The sequence below is a fragment of the Leptodactylus fuscus genome, chromosome 7 (assembly GCF_031893055.1).
Source record: "Leptodactylus fuscus isolate aLepFus1 chromosome 7, aLepFus1.hap2, whole genome shotgun sequence".
Lineage (NCBI taxonomy): Eukaryota > Metazoa > Chordata > Amphibia > Anura > Leptodactylidae > Leptodactylus > Leptodactylus fuscus.
The window spans coordinates 82525225-82551524 of NC_134271.1; positions in this window are offsets into that span (position 1 = coordinate 82525225).

Sequence of the window (26300 nt, forward strand, 5' to 3'; positions counted from 1 at the left end):
GAGTCATGGAAGGTAAACCATACCAGGTCCTTCTGCCTTGGCTGGCAAAACTTGGCCCATGATCAGTGGAGTCCAAACCCCCAGTCCCTGGTTGGCCCAGCCCTGTACTGTTTGGTGGTGTGTTCCCTATATAAGTCTCTAAGTGAGCAAAATAGTAGGAAATTAACTCAGGAATCATGGAAGGTAGGGAAAACAACATCAAGTCCTTCTTTCCTGAATGGTAAAACTTGGTCCCAAAGTCACTGGTCCACTTGAATTTTCGGTAAGAGACTCTTTCTTTTCTATGTATGTCACTTGCAATGTTGTCATAGACATTTGACAATTAGGAGAGTTTTGCATGGGAGTCCAGAAGTATAAAAAATGGGTTGAAGTTGGGTTAATTTTCCCCAAACATCAGCAGTATTTGAGAGAGGTAGCCATGTCTACCATGTTTCCCATAATGTTCTGGAACCCTTTAGCTCATGTGCTCCACATATAGAAACCCTGGGGTTCAAAACCTTTATTGGATCCTCCTGCTGCTCTTAGAAAATGATAGTACCCTCTCCAGCAATGGTTTACCATGTGAGTGCCACAGACAGGTCATCCTTCCTGCAGAGCTAACCAAGGAAATAATCACCAGATTTCTGTTACATTGTGGAATTTAATACGGATATAAAATGTCTGAGAGCCTCGTCCCTGCTGCACCCACCTTCTAAATCATAATCCTGGGTCCTGAGCTCTGAAATTCCATAAATGCGCAGAAGGTTTAATGAACAGACATGCAGCAGCCGGGAGCTGAGCCCAGCCCTTAATACTGGGGTTAATGGTTCTAGCAGGCATCTCTCAGCAAACTGTGGGAATGGAGTGGCGCAGACTCAGGATCCATGTGGTTGTGGCTGTGAAGGCAAAATAACATTTACTGAACATGTGGAGTGTCAGTATCGCCTGGACGAGGAAGGGGGTACATACTTCTATTAGGCTGTAAGAAATCCAAGGATCTGACAAGTTGTGGCTATGAGCATGCAGGAAAGGATTGAGAAGAAATGAATGTAAAGTACAGCTGTGAACTTCTAAGAAATTAATTTAAGAAATCTTCAAGTGTGGCACAGCGAGTCGAACCAGCAGTCCCTATGTCAGTGGCAACCATAGTTATATAGGGCACTGACTGCTTGTTCTTATTGGACAGTCTACTTTGAGACAATATAGCCGCACATATTGTATAAAGATGTTATCTGTTATATAGTTATGTCTGTGGATGGAAGGATCAATGGATGGATACATAAGTATAGCACAAAATCTTCAAGGTGTCTTAGGACTTCTCTAGACAAAAAGTGCACCAGACAACCATCTCCTCAAAATGTAATGTACAATTTATTCCCTGTGTATAACCCCATGTAGTAGAAGGATTCTAAGATCCAGGTTAGGGCAATAGAAGAGATTTGTGATGCTGTTGAGTTCAGACATTTAGACACAATTGTACAAATTTGTGTATGGGTTTTCCAACAATGACTGAGCTTTGAGAGCTCCATCTTCTTTATTTCTATGGCAAATAACAGCCTGTTTCCAGATGACCTTCACAGAAGAATAATCCAAGAACCAGAATTTTAATGTAGGAATGTAGAGCGTCAGAACCATCAAAGGAGTAAGGCGTTCTCTTCCTGACGTCTTATTTCTGAACAACAAATTACAATATAGTAGCATTGTATTGTTCTGTGTCCCCACCTCACACGTAAAGTTACTCAGTGAAACTTTCCATGGACTTTCCATGACCTCCTCCTTGCAGGATCTAATCCATTCATAACCAACTGCTCTTTATTTGTTGCTGTAAATGAATAGAAAATGAGCAAATGTTATTACTAGAATTATTTATTGTGCACTATGAATAAAATATCCACCGTCACCATGTTGCTGCTGCACGGATATTACGACCAGAGTGAAGTACATCTATTCTGCAGAAGAATGAAGGGAGCGGCTCGGTTTCTCCTGGACAATGAATGGATCCACCTCTCGCGTAAATAAACCCTTCTACTGAGAATCGGAATGTTAAGGACTCTTCAGTCAAGGTCAGCAAGCCGATACAGGACCAAAGACATGATCATTGTTTATATCTTGTATTACTTACAATCTTTAACTGATTTAATATGCACCCCAGGAAATATTCAAAAAGTCTGCAAATCCTATCCCGACCCCCGGTCTAATAAGCCAAATAAGCAATCTTTGGGGGTTTATGGTCATAAGTTTGGGTTGTTAGATTATGTAAATCATATAATACAGAGGTCTTACAACCATCTCAATACAGACTTAGTCTATCCCGCTCAGGCTTCACATATATATCATCCTTATGAGTAGGTGCCAGTTTTGTTTTCCTGCTATTTCTAGCTTCTCTTTTTGTGTAACTTCTCCCATTGACCTTTGGTCCGTACTGACTTAGTTCATTCCTCGGCCTTGTGTTCTAAAGACCCTTTGGTTAAGAGTTATCCATGTGAACCTTTGCAAATCCATTCCATTACTCTTTGCCACTCCAGATGTTATTTCTTGTTGTAAAACAGTGAGCCTTTACCAGTTGCCATAGTCAAACATTTGCTCAGAGTCTGAACTTTTTCTGTGATCTAAAGCCATAGCTTTTTTGGGATTGAAACCAACTAGTGCAAGGAATAGTGTTGGCCAGAGCAGAGGTCTTATAGGGGATCCTATGAGAGGAAAGCACAATCTGCTAAGGCTCTTTACAACAAGAACGTAATTCAGGCCAAAGTCTTGATCTTCCTGTTTGGTTTTGGTTCTTTTTTCTAGTTATTACCCATTATGCGTTTTTTGGGTCTTCATAGACTTTTTTCTTCTGTCCAACATTTACAAATTTGGCTGCGTTCTAAATCTTCCTCTTCCAGTTTTCTAAATTCATTATCATTCCTTCTCCCCGCAGGTCCCTTCCAGTACACCCTAATTTAGGTTATGTTTTCTAGTCATAATCTCTCTATCTGCGGCAGTATTTGGTCTATTTCTAAACTGTCCCATTTGGCCTGTGTACTTTTTATTCATGAGGACGCCATCCAAGTCTATGAGCTTTAATATGTGTTTGAGCTGATTAAATGAAGCTTTTCGGAAATTCAGTTTTTTTGTAGCTCCCCAGCAAAACATCTTATTATAACACAAGTCAAACGTTATAACCTAATGATCACTATTGCCTCTGTGCCCCCGGCCCTCACCTGCACAACGCATATAATAGCCATTTCATTAATGCCCGCCGCAGTTAGTTTTACTCCCCTTTCCAACATTTCAGTAAAATCGTTTTCTTATAATGATAAAAATTTGCAGGCCTGGCCGGCACAGCAGATTTCAGAGCCCCGGTCTCTACCTGAATGGTTAAATGACCCCAGATGAGAGCTCAGCCGAGATTTCCTGTCTTTTCCATTTGCATTAATAAGTCATTTTCTGCAAACTGTTTTATACTCTGAGACATATAACTAACCGCAAAGCTTTTGTATCCAGGTCTATCTACCCATAAGCGATTCTGCAAAGCACTTTTCTTTGTACAGCTTTCAAATTTAAACATCGCATACAAACGGCTCACCTGAGCAGCACAGAGTATTTTAGGAGATGATTGAGCTTATTTTGTGGGTGTTTACTGAAAGATGGTTGCACAGTTGTACTCCCAGCATCACAATGTGTAGAGTAGATCCAGTAAGCTGATCTACTAAGGTTACGTTCACACTACTGTTGGTTTGTCCAATATTCTGACATATTGTAGGATCAGAACAATGGACTGAAAAGTTGATAGAATATAGAATGCAGATGAGCACCTTCTGTTGGCATCAGTTATTATTTACTAGAAAAAAAGAAACAATAGATATGTAAGGGAATTGCTAGGACAGCAATTCCTCAGTAACTGTTAAAACCCTGGGACGGGGCACAAGAGACAGTGAGCCCTAAGCTGAAGCCCCCAACTTTCCCTTCCTATTGCCAGACCCTATTCTAGGTAATAGGCGACAACCACGAAGACAGTCCCTCCCTGAATATGTGAAACACAAAACGCAAACAAGACAAACGACAACAATGTGAGGTCAGCTAGCCAGGGTTTGGTAACAGTCGAGCGATGAAGTGCCAAATCGGAGTCAAAAGAATAGTCAATGAGGAAAGCCAAAGGTCAAGGATAATAGTATAAGCAAAACAGGGACAGTAAGAGCAGGTATGCACACGGCAATAGCAAGCACTGGTGTGAATGGGAACCAAGGCTAAATAGGGAGGAAGAACCTGCCCATGGAGTTCACAGGAAGGCAGCTGTCAATCACAGGGCACGGCCAGATTAACCACTTAATGGACAGAGGCAACATTGGCAGAAGATGGGTGTGATGCAAATGTAATCACAGAACTAAAGCCGAGTTCACACAGTACGACCAAAAACTTTAATCCAAGAACCAAACTGCACCCGCCTCCTGCGCCGTAGCACGCGAGCAGAGGGTGGTGCAGTGACCCGAACAGGCAGAGATGTTACAAGATAAATGTAAATATACACTAGGTATAACAGAGGAAGGAATTCAACAGAGGAAACTTTACAAAAATGCAATGAAAAACGCTGCATAAAAAAGTGATGCAATCCAACGCATTTTTTGTTCTGTTTCACCACGTGGGGCCTCAGCCTTAATCTTTCAGATAGCCTTTAAAAGGTATCAAATACTGACATACACATTTTTCCTTAAACATGTGTAAGGTCAGCATTAGACTGCCATAATTATCTAAATAATGGTGCCATACTGTGTCCATATAATAGCACTCTAATAGCAGTACTTTATAGTTCTCAAATAGTACCTTTATGTGGGTCTTCAAATATGAGGTATGTTCACTCTGAGTCCCAAAGAAAAACGTTGAGATCAGAGTATTGTCCAGGTGGTTGGCTCCAAAGCAATTTTGCCCATGCTAAAATCCAGGCAAGCCTATTTCAGTCTAACTTATTACACTTACGGTACATATTCTTAGTATAGAATACGTATTTTTTAAAATCCTCATCCTTATATCAAAATTTAAGCGAATTCCATTTCTAGTTAAAGGGGAAAGGGCTGGTCATTGAACTTCATTCCTCATATTACAGATCGGCACTGAGCTCTGGGCCCTATTGGCACCAGGATGCATCATTAATTTACGTGGAAAGCAATTGACTCGTGTTTAACTTTACGACTTCTCATTTATATCGCTAATGATCTTGAAAGTCTAAAGCCGTGCGGCCTTTCCTGATTCTACCTAATTAAATGTCTAGAGACAAGCTCCATTTCTAGAAATTAGACCAATGACAAGACATGCGATCATACGTGGCCCCTCACTGAGCTGAGGCTAATACCTTACTGATGGGGGATATTAATAGCACACCTGTTGTTACTTTATAGATTGTACAGCTAATCGAATCATTGTAGAGGGAGAAATATCTGCAGAGAGCAGCACACGGAAGAGCACCGTAATTGGCGACTGACATCATCGCCTTTATGTTTCTAGAATAGTAACAATGTATTTAATAATACACAGAAAAATAATGCAATAAATCGAACTGTAATGAACATCACATGTTACCCCATGAGATATACGTAGATACATATTTCTAAATGTAGAGGGGCACTAGCCTTTCTGCTTCCCGAGGCAAACAATGAAATGGAGCTCTCAGCACCAGCACAATATGGGACACATCCCCCAAATATACTGTATACACATTTCCTTTAATGAGGTGTTCCAGTTCCTTTTTTTTTACCCCCAAGCAGGGCTTAAAATAATAAAGACTTTGTGACTATTTAATGTCATTTGCTAAAATAGTTGCAAGTGGTGTTTCTGCACCAGCCTTGACACTTTTCCAAAAGCCACCAGGGGAAGGAACAGCTGATCTGCTGTGAATCTGAGTGTTGGACCCCTGCAGATTTAATATTGTTGGCCTATCATAAGGATGGGTCGTCAATATTAGAAAGGTGAATAGACCCTTTAAGGCAAGGTTCATACAGCATTATGTCCCCCATACAGACCTCCATAGAGCTTAGTACTTACCTGTGCTGTTCCCCTGCAATGGGCACATTGCTGTGGCGTCATATGTGACCTGTGAGAAGGTGATAGGACAAGTACTGAAGTCCCGCTATATCATCCTCAGATTACTTTCTTATGTGTAGTCCAGTGCGGGTCTGGAATAGGTTTCTGCCCCAGGTGTGGGTCCTTGGCTCGGTACTGGCCCATAAAAGGTTGCAGAGTCCCCACAATCACAGGCTTCAAGAAGGCCCTGAAGACTCACTTATTCAGGAAGGCCAACAACCTCCAATAATACTATCACCTCACTGAGATCTGTACAGTCTCCCCCTCTCCTTCTGTCTCTACCCCCCTTCCCTCATAGATTGTAAGCCCTCACGGGCAGGGCCCTCTACCCCACTGTGCCAGTCGGTCATTGTTACGCTAGGTTCACACCATAGACCGGGTCCGGCCGTGAGCGGCGGTGAGCGTTTTATGCTCTGCACCGCGAAACCGGATTTTTTTATCCGGACACAGAGTACTGCATGTCCGACTCTGTGTCCGGATTATAAAACCCGGTTTCGCGGCGGAGAGCATAAAACACTCACCGCTGCTCACGGTCGGACATCTCTCTCACCCATTCAAATGAATGGCTGAGAAAGACTCCTGCAGGTTTCCGTCTCCTGCCTCTGTTTTAGGCAGGAAACGGAAACCTCAAGTACGGAGTGCCGGCGCAGATGTGAATGAGCCCTTAGTATTATATCTACCAGTATATTTTGTATATTGTATGTAAACCCCCAAATGTAAAGCACCATGGAATTAATGGTGCTATATAAACAATAATAATAATAATAATAATAAAAAAAAAAAAGAGTCTGCACTTCAGGGCAGTCCCAGAAACTGAGGAGGTGGCTGGGTCTGTCCTGTAACCTTAAGTTCGGTAAGACCAATTTGTGCTTTTATTTTTTGTGTGGTTGGTAGTAAGCCACATGTTTAGTTAGATTATTATTTCTATTTAGTTAGTTGCTCAGACGAGCATGTATTTATTTTATTTTTGTCTGAAGTTAAGGCTGTGTTTTGTTTAGCTCATTTGTGCCTGAAGTGATGGTTTATTTATTTTCCTGTTTTTTCTAAATAAATCAGTTTGCTTCATAGTTTGTGTCCTTGTCTTAACTGTTTGGGTCCGCACCACTGCTTCTACTGAGCTACCTTCCCCACAACCCCCACTCTAGTTGCAGCAATATTGTGTCTTTCCCACCCCATTTCCACAGCTATCAATTCCTTATCACAACTTGTCCCCATTGACAGGAACAGTTTTCTCACTCCCAACCCTCTCTTACTGGCAGCAGCTTCCACCCCACAGGTTTCTCTAGACTGTCCAGGACCGGTGTCCTCCTAATAATGATGTTGCTGCAGGTCATTCACCTCCAGCTCTATTGCTGCAGGGCTCTGGACCCATATCTAGTGTTTGCTGGGCCCCCACCGATAGATGCCAAGTGATCAGACAGATCTTATCCTGTGGGTAGCTGTTAGATATAAAGTGTGTGACAACTCCTTTGATTCAACCAGCACCGAAGATGGTCACTACAGACTTTATTTGGTAAAAGAATGGATGCCATTGTAAAGAACATCTCCTTCACAGCCCAAAACTTTTATCAAAAGTATGGTTTGTCATCCAATTTACTGTATCTGTTTCTTGTCATTGATTGGAAATCCATTCTGACCTAAAAACTCTTGTATGCACTCATACATTGTAACCAAACCTCAGCTGTGCGAGCGGGAGGGGTCCATATTTATTAATATTAGTCGGCACAGACAAGTGGAAGGATCACTGGGAGGTTCTGGCATCTTCTGGTTTCATAACAAAGTAAAAGAAAATAACTGAAGGTTACAATTTCTAGAATTTGGTAAGTAACTCTCCAGTTGTAATGAACTCCCCACGTCATTGCCTCCATTTGTCCTCTTTGCTGTGGTTGCCGCTCTCCTGTTTCCATGGTGACCCGATGTGTTTTGCGGACGGAATTTTTGCATCTGTTCTACATATTTTGTTGTTGATAGCGACACTAATAAAAGACATGAAGGATTCAACCTTTGGAAGAACATTTATTGGGAATTAATAGTGTCTAAGTGATGGAACATTTTCCGCACAAAGAGAAGATGAAGGCAGCGATTTCCGAGATTACCAGATGTAATAAGCAGCCGCTCCGTCCCGGGATTATTGTTATGATTGTGCTGCTCTTGATTAACTAATGCCGCCTGACTGTACGCACAGATGCTCAACATCTCTGCTCATTTCCTCTCACCTTGTAAACATTGAATGGTTTTACATGACTCTGCCGCTTCTTGCGTTGTTGGACGAGCTTCATCCAAAGACTGGATGCCGGAATGTACAATGCAGCAGATTCTCTGTCTCCTCCGTTTTATAGAGGGAATGGAGAATTGTTGTATGATGGGGTCTCTATAGCAGGTAGGTTTGGGATAAAGGCGGCTCGAAACCAAAACAGAAGCAGAGCTCCAAGAAACAACTTACCATGTACTGATCCTGATTTACATGGCCTCTTATACTCCAATTACATCCAAAGCTGCAGTCACAATGTCACTGACTGACTCTTGGAATACTGATAGAGGTAACCCACGTTTCTCAGCAGAATGCCCACAGTACGGTCCACAGAGATTGAAATTTGGCCCTGACATTTGAAAGCACAAAGGCTCCCTTTTTGTGTGGAGAATGTGCATAAGATTGAGCGCTTTTGGGTTATAGCTAATCATGGTGTATGTCACATTACTGACAGAAAAACAAATATTGGGGGGCAACACGGTGGCTCAGTGGTCAGCACTGCATCCTTGCAGCACTGTAGTCCTGGGTTCGAATCCCGCCAGGAACAACATCTGCAAGGAGTTTGTATGTTCTCCCCGTGTTTGTGTGGATTTCCTCCCATACTCCAAAAACATACTGATAGGGGAAAATGTACATTGTGAGTCATATATGGGACTCACAATCTACATAAAAAGAAAAAAATAAATATCGGGAACTCTCCGCAACCCATATTTGATGGGGGATTAAATAAATTTGACAGATATGCAGATATAATGGACTTTAATTGGGATTTGGTACCTTGCATACTATGGTGGGGTGAATTCTAGCTTGACACTAAACCTATCACATTCCATCGGGGGTGTTGGCATGAGGTTTGCTGGTTCATTGGATTTTAGGTTGAAATTTGAAATATTCATAATTGAGGTGGTAGTTTGAAAGATAGTAAAAATTACTAGGTAGGCATGATGAAACTAAGTTGTCATGGAGGTGGTAATAGGTGAAAGGTAGAGATGGTGGGGGGCTTTTGCCCGAGAAACAAAAAAGGAAGTTTGTGGAAGGAACATGGGAGGAAGGCGTGCAGAATTGAGCTAGGTGTGTTAAAGAGATGGGGGATACAGGCTTAAAAAAGAGGTGACCAGCTGAGCTAGATTCAGGAAGGTTTTTATTTATTTTTTGCCTACCCACCTTCGCAAAGGCTGGGTGGTGGGATGATTTACAGTTTACATCTCATGGTTGAATACAACAGTATATTGTGTGAACTGAATTGTGAAAGACAGAAATCATGGCACTTCACATATGGCACGGCGATGATTATAGTTACAGTTGCCAAGTAACGTTCAACCTGTTTCACTCTATTATTGTCTCCTGGGTCGTTCTTGATTTAACATCAGGACCTTTTGGAAAACCATCACACCAGCTCAGGGTAAGAAAGGATCTCGTTCCAACTGAAAGCACCCCGGAAGCACCACCACCATCCAGTACAGTAGGCCCCCCTTGTCGGTGTCCGGCCTAGGAGGTGTGTTGGGGAGATTGGCTGAGGGCACTTGGCCTATTTGATGACGCTGTTACTGCCACTACTAATCCCATCCTCCAGTTCCCTCAAAATGGGCTGCAGGAAATATTCCCCGCCCCCCCCCCCCCCCCCCCACACACACACATTATGTCAAAGGAAGAATCCTCCATAGTGGTGATAAGGCCTCCTTGTCATTACACAAGACGTTCTGTAGTGTCACTGTCAAAAATATAGGAACACAGTGTTCATCATTGCTAGTTTCTACCCTGCTGTATCCAACCACACCTGCTTGGGAGAAAACATTACACAGTGGGCACTATTCAAAGGATTACTGGATGGGGTCCGGGTAAAGGCAAAGGGACAGCACCTGAAAAATGTCCATATGAGACAGCAGAGGGATGCCCATGGGGCATTTGCATGACAGAGGGGAAGTTCTAACACCAGCTAGATCCCATTTACCAAACTAAGTGACATCATCGGTCCTGTAAACTTGCCCTGCAATATATTTGGCTATGGGACATCGCAACATGACTCAATCTTTATTTTAACCATAAAGTGTCCTCATATATGCCACTGGCATGTTCATATGACAACACTTCCTGAACAGACATCTCACCTTACAAAAACTTATTTATAGCTATGCACAGCTTCTACATAGGATACAGCGCAATGTGTCTTGTGTTTCATTACGTATCTTGGGTAGAACAGCCAAATCCCGCAAGTGAAAGCCCCGAGACTTCAGTCATCTATAATCTTTTGTTCTGTTTGTTTTGTAGTTACATAATTACAATAGCAATTTATAACCAGACTCCAAAAATTGCTTTCTCAATATCAGTGGATTTAAATGTATTATGGAACCAATTGCTCAGAGCAGTTAATGGATTCTTTTTTCTCTCGGCTGAAAGCGCCATTTGTTGATTTATAATTTTCCATGTTGCTTATTGTACATAATTCTTTGTGTAAGATTTCCGTTTATTTAAGCAGGCGTCTTCCATTTGGGGAGGTTTATTATTTGCCTGTGATTATGCTCTTTTAATGATATCAATAGTTTCTATTCTTTTTATTATTTTATGATTTTTAACTTAATTTTGCTTTTGGCGGAAATGTCTTACCAGTTCTGTGTTCAGTTTATAAGGATTATCTTGCAGGAAATTTAAAGAGCACCAGTCAAGGGGCTAGTAATGGGTGGGATCACTAGGTTTAGTGAGACATCTAGTAATTGGCGGTATCACCAGGCTTGTGAGACAGGGAGGGTTTTGTAATGGAGTGAGAGAGGAAGGGGGAGGGGTTTGAGCGAGAGGGAACTAGTGTAGCAGCTACACAGGAAGCTGCACAGCAAGAAGGTAACACCAGTAAACAAAGGCAGAGGATGCCAGCAGCAACCAGAGACAGCCAGAAATCACTCCAAACACTGCTAAAGGTATATGGTGTACTTATTAACCTATTACTAGCACTAACAGACCTTTTAAAAAAAAAAAGATGTTCTGCCAGGAAAATCCCTTTAAGTACTGTACTTCCTGTGCTCTCATTGAAATGAATGGAAGCTTAAATGTAGCTCATTCAACATGAGCATGCCTACATGTGTGGTCAGGCTGCATTCACAACACATGCCATTCTTAGGATTGAGGGGGATCCCAGTAACCAGACCCTCATCAATGAGCTGTTAACTCTTCTGTATTGCTATTCACAGATGGTATATCTCATGGGGGTAACTTGAGGGGTTACAGACGGTGCAAACTTGTCCAAGAGCCAGAGGGCACCTAAAGTGTCTTGTCCCAATATGAGGAGACTAGTACTGTAAACAATAAATTACAGTTAGAAGGCCTGGTAAAGGTTTTGCATAGGGTCAAGCAACTTCATGTTACACCTCTAGTATACTTTATTAGCTAACATTAACTTTATTAATTAACTTTAGTAATGAAAGTATGAACATATCTAGATGGCTATGCTGGGATATATCCTCTGCTCCCCACAGCTCCTGCACAACTAATAAGAAATACCAAGTAGAACTCTAAGAAAGTTGAATGAGAATACTGGCTGTACTGACAGTCACTTAGTTTTCCTGTCAATACTTGTTAGGCCCGGGTTCACATCTACGTTCGGGTTATTCCGTTCGCCAATCTGCAGCACTCTTCTCTCATCAATTTTTGTGTGAAACCACACAGACCCCATTATAGTTTATGAGGTTCGTAGGTTTTCTAAGGTAACCTCTTTTTATGCGGATTAGGTTTCCGTTTGGGGGGGTCCCCAGACTACCCAGTTGGAAACCCATGTGGAAATGTGAATGCGGCCTAAGCTCCCATCTAACCATCATGAAAAGAACATTGTATTAAAAGGAATCTCATAATGATGACAATGGTGCAGAACGTTTGCCCACATTTACTAAAGCTAGTCATGCACATTAGATTTTACATGACCATCGCTCATCTGAAATGAACTGTGGTTGTTGTTTGTAAAACCATCTGCCATGAACCATGAGCATTGTATGAAACATTTCACTAAGGGTTCAATCCACTAACCACTTAACAAACCCACTGAAAGTGTGGATAAGGTACCAGATCTATAAAAATAAAACTATCCTTTCCTAAGTATTAACTACATATTATCTCTTGGCTATTATGTCTTTTCTCTTGGCTCTTATAGGCTCTTCTGATGTGCCCATATGAAGGTAGAAGGCAAAAAGTATTAAGAGTATAAATGCTATTGTGAGGCATCCTATACATTGGATAACTATTATGCTTTATACTAAATGGATGCTTTATATTTAATAGCATTGACAGTTATATCGAATATATATATATATATATATATATATATATATTATGGTCCTTGGATCTGTGTCTGCTTGACCATATTGCACTACGGCCCTATTAGGCATTCATGGCAGTTACAGGACATCTGTGTATGAGGATGCTCCATGTTTAGTTTCCCACACTTATTAGTTAGGGGAAGCACTTTTGAGAGCAGTTGCTACTTGTTTATTGCATATAGTTGTACCAACATATGCTATATGGGTTTGTGTAGTTACAGACTGTAACCCACATGCTAAATGCATATATTCGGAGGTCCTCTTTAATTATTATAGGAGGGATTATGACTAGTGCACATCTGTTTTCCAGGATGTAATTAGGAAAAACAGTGCCTCTGTATGCTGCCTCTTAGGAAAGTCTCCTTAACATCATGCATAACTTTTTCAATAAGCCTAATAACATAATGCAGAGATTCTTGCTAACCTAGTATTTCTATTCCAAAAGGAACAGATTCCCAGCTGTGGACAGCGCTGTTTTGATCTGTTGGATCTCTTCAGCACAGCGTATGGATACTAGTTTGTTAAGGGGGCTGTCCTAAGAGACAGCAAATAGAGACACCGTTTTCCCAATTACATCCTGGAAAATAGATTTGCATATTTTTTCCCAAAAAAGGCTTGTAAGTCTCCATACGCCTGTGAAGGTGCACATTCCAGAGGAAGTTATAGTCAGATATATATCACTTGTATTCCATTATTTAAACTGGATTGCGATATTTCCCAGAATCCCATCCACTTTGCAGGTACTGTAATGCATTGTGGTTTTTGCTACAGCCTTTCCTCCGTGACCAAACCACAATGTTTATACTACATGAGGCCCCAGAGTTTTTCAATGAGTTGAACTACTGCAAAGACTACGAAAACTAACCGATGAAAGTCATTCAATCTTCAGTAGTACAAACACATACAATACAAAAATCTCCCACAGGTCTGTCAGTCTAGCCCATAGACATCAGATCACATCAGAGAGATGGCAGAAAAAATCCAAGATATGATCAAGTTTAGATTTGTGCCCAATTGTAGGTCACTTCTTCACAAATCTGACTGACCCTTGGTTAACATCTGTGTTTGGTAACCCGTTCGGGAGGCCGCATGGGGATCCCCCGAAAGGACTACCAAACGCATTTGCAAGCAGTGTGCAGTGAATCATGCGGACATAAAAGTAGATTGTGAAGTACTTTCCTGTACGCATGTTCCCTGCGAAGATCTCGCGGCAAGCACACGGACCCCATTATAGTCTATGGGGATCCATGTGCTTTCACTGCACACCGCTTGCAAATGCGTTCGGTAGTCCATTCGGAAGGGAGGGGGGGGGGTCCCCATGCGAACTCCCCAGAACGTAATACCAATGCAGATGTGAACGAGGTCTGAGGCTAAATACCCATTTTGCTGAAAAACAATGTACATGGCTGCTGTGAAAAACATATATTTATTTTAACTGTGGAATTGCAGGTATTTTCCCTATAGATTTATTTGGGGAAGAAAAGGCGCACAGGAAAAAGCAACAAAAAATTTGTGAAAAATGCTGCACAAAAAAAGCAACATATTTTTGCTGCTTTTTTTTCCTGCAATGTTTTTTAGCTGTAGGAAATAGCAATACCATACCAACTCCTCGAAGTCCCCACTTTCTTCAGCATTTTTCAAATTTGGCAAGTGATGGGGAAAATTGCAATTTTTTTTGTGCAAATATGGAGCACATCATGATTTGCAACTTTTTTGTGCAGTTTAAGCCAAAAACTGATGTAAACTGCTTAGTAAATGTGGGCCAAGGAAATTAATATTCCGACCACAAGAAGAGACTCATTCAGCTGTTACTATAGGAAGAGGGCAACGGGGCTGGAGCAAATCTCTCCAGGATAATTGGACGTACTTGATCCAGCGAGGTCGCCAGGTGAACAGAGGTCTAATGAAGCGATCTCAGAGAAGACGATGTGCACTGAGGCCGAGGAACCAGCGCTAAGGTCCAAAAAACAATTTATATCACAATTATTCCACAGTCTGCATGAGGCACAACACTGATATTCCAATACTGGTGTGCAGCCTGGAGCTTGGCATAAATTCCAAAACATTAGTAGTACACATGTCTCTAGAATAGGAACATATATGTCCAATAGGGTAAACAAGTAATTATAGAAAAAAAATCAACAAAAAAGTCTGCTATAGTCCAGTCTCTATGTTGTGATGGTTCACAATAGTTATGTCAGACTCCCTTCGCTATATAGGCATCAATTGGCAGTAGCACAAAGCCAGTGACATCTAAGCCCTGACCCAGATAGGAATGAATTAGAACAAGGGGCAGCAAATAGAAAATAGCAATTGCAATTAATACATAATGACACGTAATTAAAATATAAGGCATATGTTTCCATTGTGCAATCTTCAGGCCCGTTCATCATCGATCTTATAGGAGTCACCAGTTTATCATAATATTGGGAGTAGATTTTTTTTCTTTAAGTCAATTGTGCTGCTTTCCACAATGAGGGCCATTTCCCAAGTTGCAGCTTTTAATGTGGCTGTAAATTGCTCTTTTTATTACCCCCGTTGACATCTCAGATGCATGAAATTATCAAACCACATTAGTTAAAACGAACGGCAGCAAAATGCTTGCTCAGGTCAAAAAAATCTGAATAATCCTTTTAGAGGCCGCACTGGTGTTTATTGTTAACTCGCCTCTTTATTGCCAAATAGAATTTGGGGAATGTTATAAGTGACACCAGAGATAAGCAAATTTATTTATACTGCAAAATGTCCTGCAATCAAGGAGATTGGTATCAAGTCAAAAGCATTTTCTGGGCCGCTTTTTTTTGTGTAATTTGCAAAAAAGAAAATATGTGAAGATTGATAAGAAAAAAGCAGGATGGAGCCAGGATAAGGGAGGAGGCTGGATAATAAAATCAGATGCAGCTTTTCTCTTTGATGTTGATTTGTCACATTCTGATGTAAAGTCAGGTACCAACAGGTAAAATAATATTAATAACCCTGAGATGAAATGATTTACATTTATGGCATTTATCATTTAAAACAGATTTATGTAAATTTACCAGAAGGGCAAGCAGTTTAAAAAAAAAAAAAAAAAACTAGTTAAATTTATCTGTTTTACTCTTTCAAAGCTTCAGCTATGGGTGGCACAGAGGCAGTCTAAGGGTGCATTCACATGGAGGAAAATGGCACTGAATTTGGTGTGGAATTTCAGCGCTCAAAAAAAAGCCTCCCATTGACTTCAATGGGTTGCTTTTTCTGCTAGCAGAAATTCCACACCAAATTTCTTACCATTTTCCTCCATGTGAATGGACCCTCAGACTCAGGTTCCTTGTGCTCACTAGTAGAGATGAGTGAACGTTATTCAAAACAGCCATTTCAAATAGCACGCTCGTATCACATTGACAGCAATAGGTAAAAAAGCCTCCCATTGAGTTCAATGGGTAGCGCGCGTAAGCCGGCACCCATTGAAGTCAATGGGATCTGTTTTGAAGCGCTTCACTCTGGCACGTGTTTACGTGTCAGAATGAGCGGAACGTTACTCCATGGGAACAGAGCCTTAACCATTTTTTTGTTGTGTTCTCCCAATATACCATCTAGCCTGTGCTAATCAGAGAAAGGGTGGTGGTAGCTGCAAGCAGCTATGTGCAGTCATGTTTTGTACATTACCAAAAGGCAAATCGATGGCATGGTGCAAGATCTGAAAGCAGATAATTATCCATTGGCATACAGACAAATGTGTAGGAACTAGGTCTCTCTGTACTTGCATGCAATTGACAGTGTTACCAAGAGGGAAAGCCTATTCTATTCCTTCACTTCATAATCATCTTTGTAGTCAGGTGACAGCCACACCTAGCACATGGTCATTGTCATCATTCATTAGTATCATCTCTTTTTGCTTCTCCTTCTCCACACCATTAGTCATCACCCATAAAAGAATATTTGTCCACTAAAAGCAATCTGCACCAAGTCATCTGGTTGGTCTACAACTCCCATCTGGCATTTTTTTTTTTTTTTTTTATTCACACCATGTGCACGAAATTAGTGGGATTGCCACTAAAAAAAAAAAAACGTGCCCAGGATGCTTGCCGCAAAACATACCCTGTCCCAAAAGGGAAGGGGGTTCCCGACTAACTCGCCCCCACAAGGACCAAAAGGTATCGAGTGGAGTTGAGTTCCAACGGACAAACTGCCGGAGCAGAAAGTCCAACATATTCTTTTCCCCTTGGGCTGCTATTGCCTAGGGTACTAGGTACTGACCAGTCGTCCAGTTTCTCCCTGGGATGCCACCACCTGGGATACTCCTGGACTCAGATCGCAGACCAGCACCCGCCCCAGTCGACCCAGGGAAATACAAAAATACAGGAGGGAAGCCCATTACAGGCCTCACCTCCAAACGACCATCGGGGGCATCCCAAAAGGATACAGCATCCCTTCGTCGACACACAAAAAGGTGACAGAGTGAGAAAAGAGGGTGAAAAAAACAACTAATAAGTGGTGAAGTGCCCATCAAGGCCCGGTTTACCACCCGATCTATAAAAATTCTCCTGCACTGGTAAACTAGGCATAAGGAGTGGGGAGCTACAAAGGTGTAAATCCAGTGCCACGCAATGTGCCAGAAATCAGTGAGTTTCCCACGCCCAGTGATCTAAGGCACCCCGGGGGCCACTCAAATCCCCAGGGCACGACACTATAGGCCTTCAAGTGCTTCCGCAGCCCCGGCCAAGATCCCCAGGCACCGAAGCAACTAGTGGTCATGTTGCCAGCGTCTGCAGTCTTCACCAGTCCCCTACAGTGGCCGTGCGCTACCACTGGCAGAACCGGTTACTAGCTGCTTCCCCCAGCAACATGCCTCAAGTGGTTCTCCATTCCTACTTCAACAGCGTTCTGTCTACTCCTATCAGTGGGCGTTACTGGTGGTGCAGTCACTGCCATGTCACTTAGTGGAATCCACTTTGTTTCACCAAGTGATAGCATTCTCAAGGGAGAATTCCTAGCCACCATTATTTCTCAAGGAAAGATAAAGAATAAAGGTATATAAAGGTGCACACCACCATCAATAGGTGGACAGCACTTAAGGGCAGTTGGGAAGGGACAATACATAGCTGTCATGGCCCACTGAGTCAATGTTTTAAACATTAGAGGCTACGGTACAGAAACGTTGCAAGGTCTGGTGTTTTCTAGTACTACTTACTGATGTTATCTCATGGGTACAGGGCAGGCACAGTTTTAACAGTAGGCGGGATCTATCCAAATCCTCCTGTTCTTCCACACTGGACAATTTGCTATTCCCAAATTCACCAGGACAAGCCATAGCTTAAACTCTCAACCCTCATTTCATGATTGTAAAGTAAAGAGTACAACTGTTGCCTATGCTGGAGCGTCCATTTGAGCAAGTGCCCCGTTTTTATTGACATTATGTAAATTGCCACTCTGCCAACAAAATGTTGATGTGGCATTTGGTCCCATACAAGGATAACTGACAGAATAATCCAAGTTCTTTTTTGAATGAGTTGTTTTCACAATCCTTTCCATTTCAGAAGACGTTCTGGCTTTTTCAGCTGGCAGACCAGACACACTTAGAAGTGTGCCCCAAATTTGTCTTGAAATTTTGTAAATTGCCATTCTGCTAACACAAAGTTGATGTAGCATATGGTCCCATACAAGGATAACCAGTAGTGTCTTTTCTGTCTCCCAAGTGTTGTTCTTGGGGAAGATATTCTAACTTTTTCAGCTGGCTTAAGCAAGGAGTTTGTATCCACTCCCTATCATCTGTTTTCCATAGACATACATGTCACTTTCACTTAGACATAATTTTGTCTGTGTTTGCCTTAGAGAGCTAGAAAATGAATAAAAGGGTTCCTAGGAGCCATGAGAGTGTTCTACATTAGAGATGAGCGAGTAGTACTCGATCGAGTAGGTATTCGATCGAATACTACGGTATTCAAAATACTCGTACTCAATCGAGTACCACTCGATGTTCGAATGTAAAAGTTCAATGCAGAACCAGCATTGATTAGCCGAATGCTATACAGTCGGCCAATCAATGCTGGTTCTTCTCTTACCTTTAGAAGTCTTCTCCGTGGAGCTTCCCGACGGCTTCTTCCAGCTCTTCATTCACTCTGACAGGCATCGGGCCTGGGCAGAGCCGACTGCGCATGTCTGCTTGTAGTGCGGGGATGCGCAGTCGGCTCTGCCCAGGCCCGATGCCTGGCAAAGTGAATTCAGAGCCGGAAGATGCCGCGGGGACGCTGCACGGAGAAGACTTCTCGGAGGATCCAGCCCAACCCTCACTCATGGACTTGGTAAGTATAATTTGATCGAACGTTGCCTACCCCTGAAACGAGCATTTCCTCCCATAGACTATAATAGGGTTCGATATTCGATTCGAGTAGTCGAATATTGAGGGGCTACTCAGAACGAATATCGAACCTCGAACATTTTACTGTTCGCTCATCTCTATTCTACATCTATGTTTTAGGCCATTTTAAGGTGTAGTTCATACAAAACTAATTTGACCCCAAACAACTAATCTTAGATAGCCCTAGACTGCATAAGGAAAGGGCTTTGGACTCATTGGCTGGATTTCTGGTTATTTGGTAAATATTGGTGACGTTTGGTAAAGTCCATATAAAAGGGGGCACGTAGGCAGGTTTACTCACCTTCTACCAGTACTTTGGTGAGAGGAACAGAACCTGCAATGGCAGACTCTTTGGAGAATTTGGTGCGTGAGAGGGTGGCCAGCCAGGGCCCTGGCTGGCTGCTCAGTCTCCTTCAGCAGACTTGTGATTCTGGGGACGGTGGCTCCTATTCCAGGAGGAATGGCCGGCCGCAGCGGGTGTCTCGCCCGCCGGCACGGCTTAGCCCCAGCCCGCCGGCGCGCGGAGGTGCCAGTGTCTCCAGGCGGCGGAGGGAGACCCGGGTTCGCGGCAGGCAGTCGGCGTCTGGCAGCGTCGGTCCAGGTGAGAGACCAGGCAGTGTTTCCCAGCGCACCCGGGGGGGGGGGGTTTGGAGCGGGTCCCCGGCGCCATTCGCGGTCGGCTCGCGCGGGCCCAACATGGCCGCCACCACGAGGTCTTCTGTGGTGGCCGCGGCGGGTATGTCCGTGGGAGGGGCTTCCCCTCTCCTGTTCGTTGACGCGCCGTCTGCCGGAAGTGAGGGGGCGGGGCTTAACGCCATGCGAGCCGGAGCGTCAGAGGAGATAGCTCCGGACGCTCTTCTGTCTGTTGTGGCTGCTGTGTGCAGGGGGGAGGGGACTTCCTCTCCACTGCAGGGCTCTGTGTAGGTGAGTGTATGGGGTCGGGCTGCTCGGCCGTCGGGGCTCAGGGGGGCGTGGCCTCGGGGGTTGCCATAGAGACAGGTCCAGCTTCTGCTTCTAATGCCTCTGCCACTACTGCTTTTGCTACTACTGCTGCTGTTGGTGCTGCTGCTGCCCCTCCTCCTCCTCCTTTTCCTGCTGCTGCCACATTTACCAGTGCTGCTGCTGACGACGTTGCGCGCGCCAGGGCCGCGTTCGCTGTTCCTTTGGGGGTTGGCGCGGTGGGTCATGGGGTTCAAGGGGTCCCTCAGCTCGCTTTATCGGCCCATCCTCACAGTGGCGCCCCGAGACGGGTTGGGGTTTGGGAAGGGGGTTCCAGAGGCCCGCGCCCTCGTTCTAACGTGTCTTCTTTTTCCGAGTCTTCCTCATCAGAAGACGACAGGTACCGCCGCAGCGGTGGGCGTCACTTGGATTCTTCCAGACGACATGGCAGCAGGTCGAGCTATCGCAGTCGCAAGAGCCACGCCAGACGTCGCACCCCGCGCAGTCGTTCGACCTCCAGGTCGAGGCGGAGCTACAGCCGTCAGGACCGAAGGCTGCGGGATGGGTCGCGTCCTTCTTCTTCACACCAAGAGAGTCGTCGGGGATCCCCGTCAGAAGTTCGTCCGGAGAGGGCTACATCTTCGTCATCTGGCCTACAATGTCCGGGGTTACAGCCTCTACCAACCGCTCCCGTCCAGACTGCGCCTCTTCCGGCCCCTCCAGGGCCGCAACCTGGTGAGTACGCCTGCCGTCCGGCTTGGGCACCTCACGTCACATCTACACTTACACCTGGTCAGGACCTATCCTCTTTCCTTAGGCATTTGCTAGAGATCTCGGAGAGTTCCCAAGTTACGAAGGACGCTGTGTCCGCTGCTACACCCGGGGGGGTTGCTCCCGCCCCGGCCGTTGATTTAGCTTCCAGTTGTATGCTCCGGGACACTATGTTTTGTGGGGTTGCCCCGTTAGGGACTCATGTCCCAGCGGAGCTTAGGGACAGGATAGTTAAAGGGGAGTTTGTGGATATCTGGTCCTTATTGTCGGCAGACCATATTGCCGTCGATAAGGAACGGACTTTCGAGAAGGGATCTGATCGCAAGCAGAGGGTGGCCGAGACCTTCGGCAATTGGCTGCAGGCTTTCGCCACTCTGGCTTACATCACATGCCAGGCTTCTCCGACAAAGGGCCCTGAGCTCTTCGTCTACATGGACACTGTCTATAGTGCTTATAAATTACACGGGGGTTCGATACGATGAGGAGTATCGTCGCCGCTTGGCTTTGACTCCTGCCGTCGGTTGGGCCTCTAAGGCTACCGACGTTTGGATCCAGTTGATCCTTTCCCAACGCCCCCAGCGGCCAATTCTGCCCGGTGCCGCCGGTGCGGGGCAACAGCCCGCGGCGACGACACAGCGACAGAGTGGATCGTGCTGGCTCTGCAACGAGGGCCACTGCCGTTTCCACTCTTCCTGTCGTTTCCGGCACGAGTGTTCCATTTGTGGTGGGTCGCACTCGGCCTTGCGCTGCTTCCGCCGTAACCGGCAGGGTGGCAAGCTGGGTGCTGCCGGCACCGCAGAGAACACCGGTGAACGTGCGGCTGCTGGAACAGTGGCTCGTGCGTTACCCTAGGAGGCGGGAGGCAAGCCTGCTTCTTGAGGGTTTCTCTTTGGGTTTCTATATCCCCCATGCCCCTTCTTCAGTTATGTTTCTTTCTCCTAATTTAAAGTCGGTCAGGGATAACGAGGATATGGCTTGGGAAAAGGTAATGAAGGAGGTGATGTTGGGCCGGATGGCCGGCCCCTTTTCCGATCCACCGCTGCCGAATTTAAGGGTCTCCCCTTTGGGTTTGGTCCCTAAAAAGGAGGCGGGTAAGTTTCGGCTCATACATCACCTCTCTTACCCTCCAGGGTCATCGGTTAACGACGGCATCTCGAAGGAGGATGCGGCGGTGTCGTACACCTCCTTCGACAGGGCCGTTTTCCTTGTGGGCAGGGCAAGTCCGGGTGCTCTTTTAGCTAAGTCCGATATTAAATCGGCTTTCCGGTTGCTTCCTGTTCACCCCGACTGTTTCCATTTGTTAGGTTGTAGGGTTAGAGACAGTTTTTTCGTTGACACGTGCCTGCCTATGGGATGTTCCATCTCGTGCTATTACTTTGAGTTGTTTAGCTCCTTTTTGGAGTGGTCCTTGCGCTACGAGACAGGCATCCCATCAGTCTTGCACTATCTCGACGATTTCTTGTTTGTTGGTCCAGGGGGTTCGCCCGTTTGCGCTTATTTGTTGGCTACATTTCGGTCCTTGATGTCCCGGCTCGGTGTCCCCCTTTCAGCCGAGAAGACGGAAGGTCCTTCTATTCGGCTGTCGTTCTTGGGTATTGAGATAGATTCGGTCGAGATGGTGTTCAGGCTCCCGCCTGATAAGCTCGACCGTCTTCTACACTTGGTTGGGGATTTTCTTTTGGCTAAAAAAGTTACGTTACACCAGATGCAGTGTCTCCTCGGCCTCTTGACATTCGCCTGCAGGGTTCTGCCCATGGGTCGCGCCTTTTGCCGTCGGCTGTCGCTGGCGACGAAGGGCGTGTTACAGCCCGATCATTTTATTCGCGTTACGCGTCCTCTTAAGGAGGATCTGCGCGTTTGGAGTATTTTTCTTTCTAATTTTAACGGTCGGGCGGTCTGTCAGCAGGGTGAGGTGACCAATACTGAGCTTTCGTTGTTTACGGATGCGGCTGGTGGTGACGGTTTCGCGGCCATATTCGGGGATGAATGGTGTAGGGGGTCTTGGCCACTACTGTGGTTCGAGACGGGCTTGGTTAGGAACATGGCCTTGTTGGAGTTTTTCCCGATTGTGGCCGCGGTAGAGCTTTGGGGTGATAGGATGTCCAACCGTAGGATAGTTTTCTGGTGTGATAATCTTTCAGTAGTGCAGGTTATCAATAGCCAATCTTCTTCCTCTCCCCCGGTTTTGGCGCTACTTCGGCATTTGGTATTGTTTTGTTTGCAACGTAACATCTGGTTTAAGGCGCGTCATGTCCCCGGGGTGCGGAATGAGATGGCTGACGCTTTGTCTCGCTCACGTTTTCAGGTCTTCCGTGCCCTGCATCCGTCGGCGAGACCGGAGGGCTGGAGTTGCCCAGATTCCTTGTGGAGCCTGGTAGGGAACAGCTGCTAGAGCTTATCCGTGGGTCGGTTTCTGCATCTACTTGGAAGAGTCACTACAGTGCATGGGTCCTTTGGTTGTCTGTGTCTGGCGGAGCTGTACCCGCGGACGCCCCGACGCTGTTGGATGTATCCTTGGAGTTTTTAGCTAAGTTACGGAGTCAGGGTCTGTCCTATTGCGTGGTAGTTAAAAAATTAGCCGGGGTGGCGTTTATGTTAAAATTGTTTGGGCGTTTTGATATTACAAAACACTTTGCGATTAGACAGGTTTTGAAGGGGTGGAAAAAGAGAAGCCCGGGGGAGATCGGCGCAGGCCAGTCTCCTTTAGTTTGTTAAGTCATTTGATGGGAGCTTTGGCGGTGGTGTGTCAGGACGGGTATGAGTTAGCCTTGTTGAGGGCCGCTTTTGCATTAGCCTTTTTCGCGGCCCTTCGTATAGGGGAATTAGTCAGCCCCAGTAAGTCTAGACCCGGGAGTTTGGGTTCGGGTGATGTCGTGGCTTCAGATACTGAGATTAGGATCTGTCTTCGCCGCTCGAAAACGGATGTTTTCGGGCGGGGGACGTGGGTCACGATCGGGCGTACGGGGACCGAGTTTTGCCCCGTGGCTCTGGTAAAGGAGTATATCGCTAGGCGCTCCTCGGGAGACGTCTTTTTGTTGCATGAGACTGGTTCGCCACTCACTCGCTTTCAATTCTTGTCTGTTTTTCGTGCGTGTTTGGTTGCTGTAGGTTTGGAGCCTCGGGGCTTCGGCACCCACTCGTTTCGCATAGGAGCCGCTACGACGGCCGATGCTTGCGGTTTGGGCGACGAAGCTGTGAAGCGCTTGGGGCGCTGGAGATCCGATTGCTTCAGGTCCTACATTAGGCCCGACCTGATGAAATGAATATCAGGGTTTTCTAAATTTGTCCGGTCATTAGGGGGTGTAGCTGTGAGGCATGTTGATCTGGAGGGCAACAATGCACGTTTGTTGATGAATGATGGAGTGCACCTTAATCCTATCGGGACTGACATTTTCCTCTCTGGGCTTCAGGATGGCCTCGAGCGGGCCTTGGTTCTTTTGAGTGGGGGGGCCAACAGGCAGGTGTAGGGAGGGTGCGGTACACTGCCTGTTTGGATGGCGGGGGTGTCCATGCCCAAGAGAAAAGGAAGATTGACCTACATGCTCGCTGGGTCGCAGCGGAGCATTCGGGAGGAGATGGAAGAAAACCACGAGGTGAGGCATGGACGGTTCTTGTTTTTACTTGTTGCACATTCAGTTCATGGGTTAGTTACTATTTGTTATTGATTTATAATAAAGCTGTGGCCTACCCCACTTATACCACACTTGAGGTGTCTGGTTTTTATTGTTATAGGCACTAAAGAGTAGTAGTCACCAAGGTTTTAATTTCATCCCATATGAACACGGGTCCAATGAGTCTAGATAGCCCTAGACTGCATAAGGAAAGGGCTTTGGACTCATTGGCTGGATTTCTGGTTATTTGGTAAATATTGGTGACGTTTGGTAAAGTCCATATAAAAGGGGGCACGTAGGCGGGTTTACTCACCTTCTACCAGTACTTTGGTGAGAGGAACACCCACCCACCCTGCCCTTCTGGTTTTTTGATGGACTGTTTTCTCTTTTTTGTTGTTTGTCTTACTTTCTTTTCAGATTTCGTTGTCACAGCTGGCGGGGGTGTCCATGCCCAAGAGAAAAGGAAGATTGACCTACATGCTCGCTGGGTCGCAGCGGAGCATTCGGGAGGAGATGGAAGAAAACCACGAGGTGGGGCATGGACGGTTCTTGTTTTTACTTGTTGCACATTCAGTTCATGGGTTAGTTACTATTTGTTATTGATTTATAATAAAGCTGTGGCCTACCCCACTTATACCACACTTGAGGTGTCTGGTTTTTATTGTTATAGGCACTAAAGAGTAGTAGTCACCAAGGTTTTAATTTCATCCCATATGAACACGGGTCCAATGAGTCTGGACCCGAATCTAAAACAAATCTTGTTCGCTCATCTCTAGTTTATACTACATATTAGATTACTTTGAACCAGAATTTTACATAAAGGGGTTTTCCCATCTCAAGGATCCTATGTATACTGCTAGCTTATATAAATTGAAGAGTTTTCCTAAATACATTGCTTTAGCAATGTAACTTTGTTTTCCTGCTATGTGTAATCCTCCCATTGTTTACACAGCGTTTCCATAGAGTCGGTGCATACGGTATTATTTGATCTGCATTTATATTAGATATCTAGTAATCATAATAAGTATTGTGATACTTCTTAGTGTCCTGTTCAGCAAGCTGGGGGGGAGGGGTCTTTGACTGTTTTATAAGACATATAGAAAGTGAGAAGAGACAGCAGGCAAAGCTGCTGAAACAAGAAGATAGGATTACCCTTTTAATAATTTTGGTAAAATTTGGAGTCTATAAGCCATGCCTAGAAGAAAATATTTCCATTCAGCCATGCCTCTTTTTCGAGCAGGCATGCAAGCTTTGAAATTGCAAGTCCCATAGATTAAATCAATGTAATACTTCCCTGAACAAGGAAAACAGTAGTCATTGTAGTGAAAATGAGGCCATGTTACTATTTGTAAACAGAATACAAACTCAGTTCAAACCACCAAGTCACCAATATATAACCATTTACTAAGTGATAATAACAGCCAAAACTGCAAATGGCTCATGTCCACCCAACCTAGCTGGGTGACTAAACCCCGCAAATAAACAACCGTGACTTGGGGAAAAAAGGATGGGGTGCTGCAGCTCCAGTGAGTCCTGTCAACTTGCTCTCCATTACCGGAGAAGAAGGATGTAGTTATACAGTCGGCCAATTCGCACACAAATCCTGCCAGCCAATTAGGAAGGCCTACACACAAAGCTGGCAACATGGAATCTTCTAGCAACTGCACTTCAGGTAAGACCATCTGTAATACAAAAAGAGAGGAGGACAAACCATTCCTGTAGGAAGAAAAAGTAATACAAACTGCAATCCTGTGTATTTTCCCCACGCAAATGGTTGTGGGGGGCCCCATGCAGTAGTAAATTTGCTCTAATGTGACATTAGAAATCTATTATTTGAACCAAGTTTTTATCCTATTCATATTATGAGAAAATATTTATTTTAATTTGCAATATCATTATTTACATATAAAAAAAATCCTAAAGTCATGCAGTTTTTACATGGCAACCGAGGCTAATAATTTAGAACCTATACAAACCTCCAAAGAATTATGAGGAACCCTACAATGAACATTCAATGGACCTAAAACATATTAAAGATTGGAATCATGCCCAAA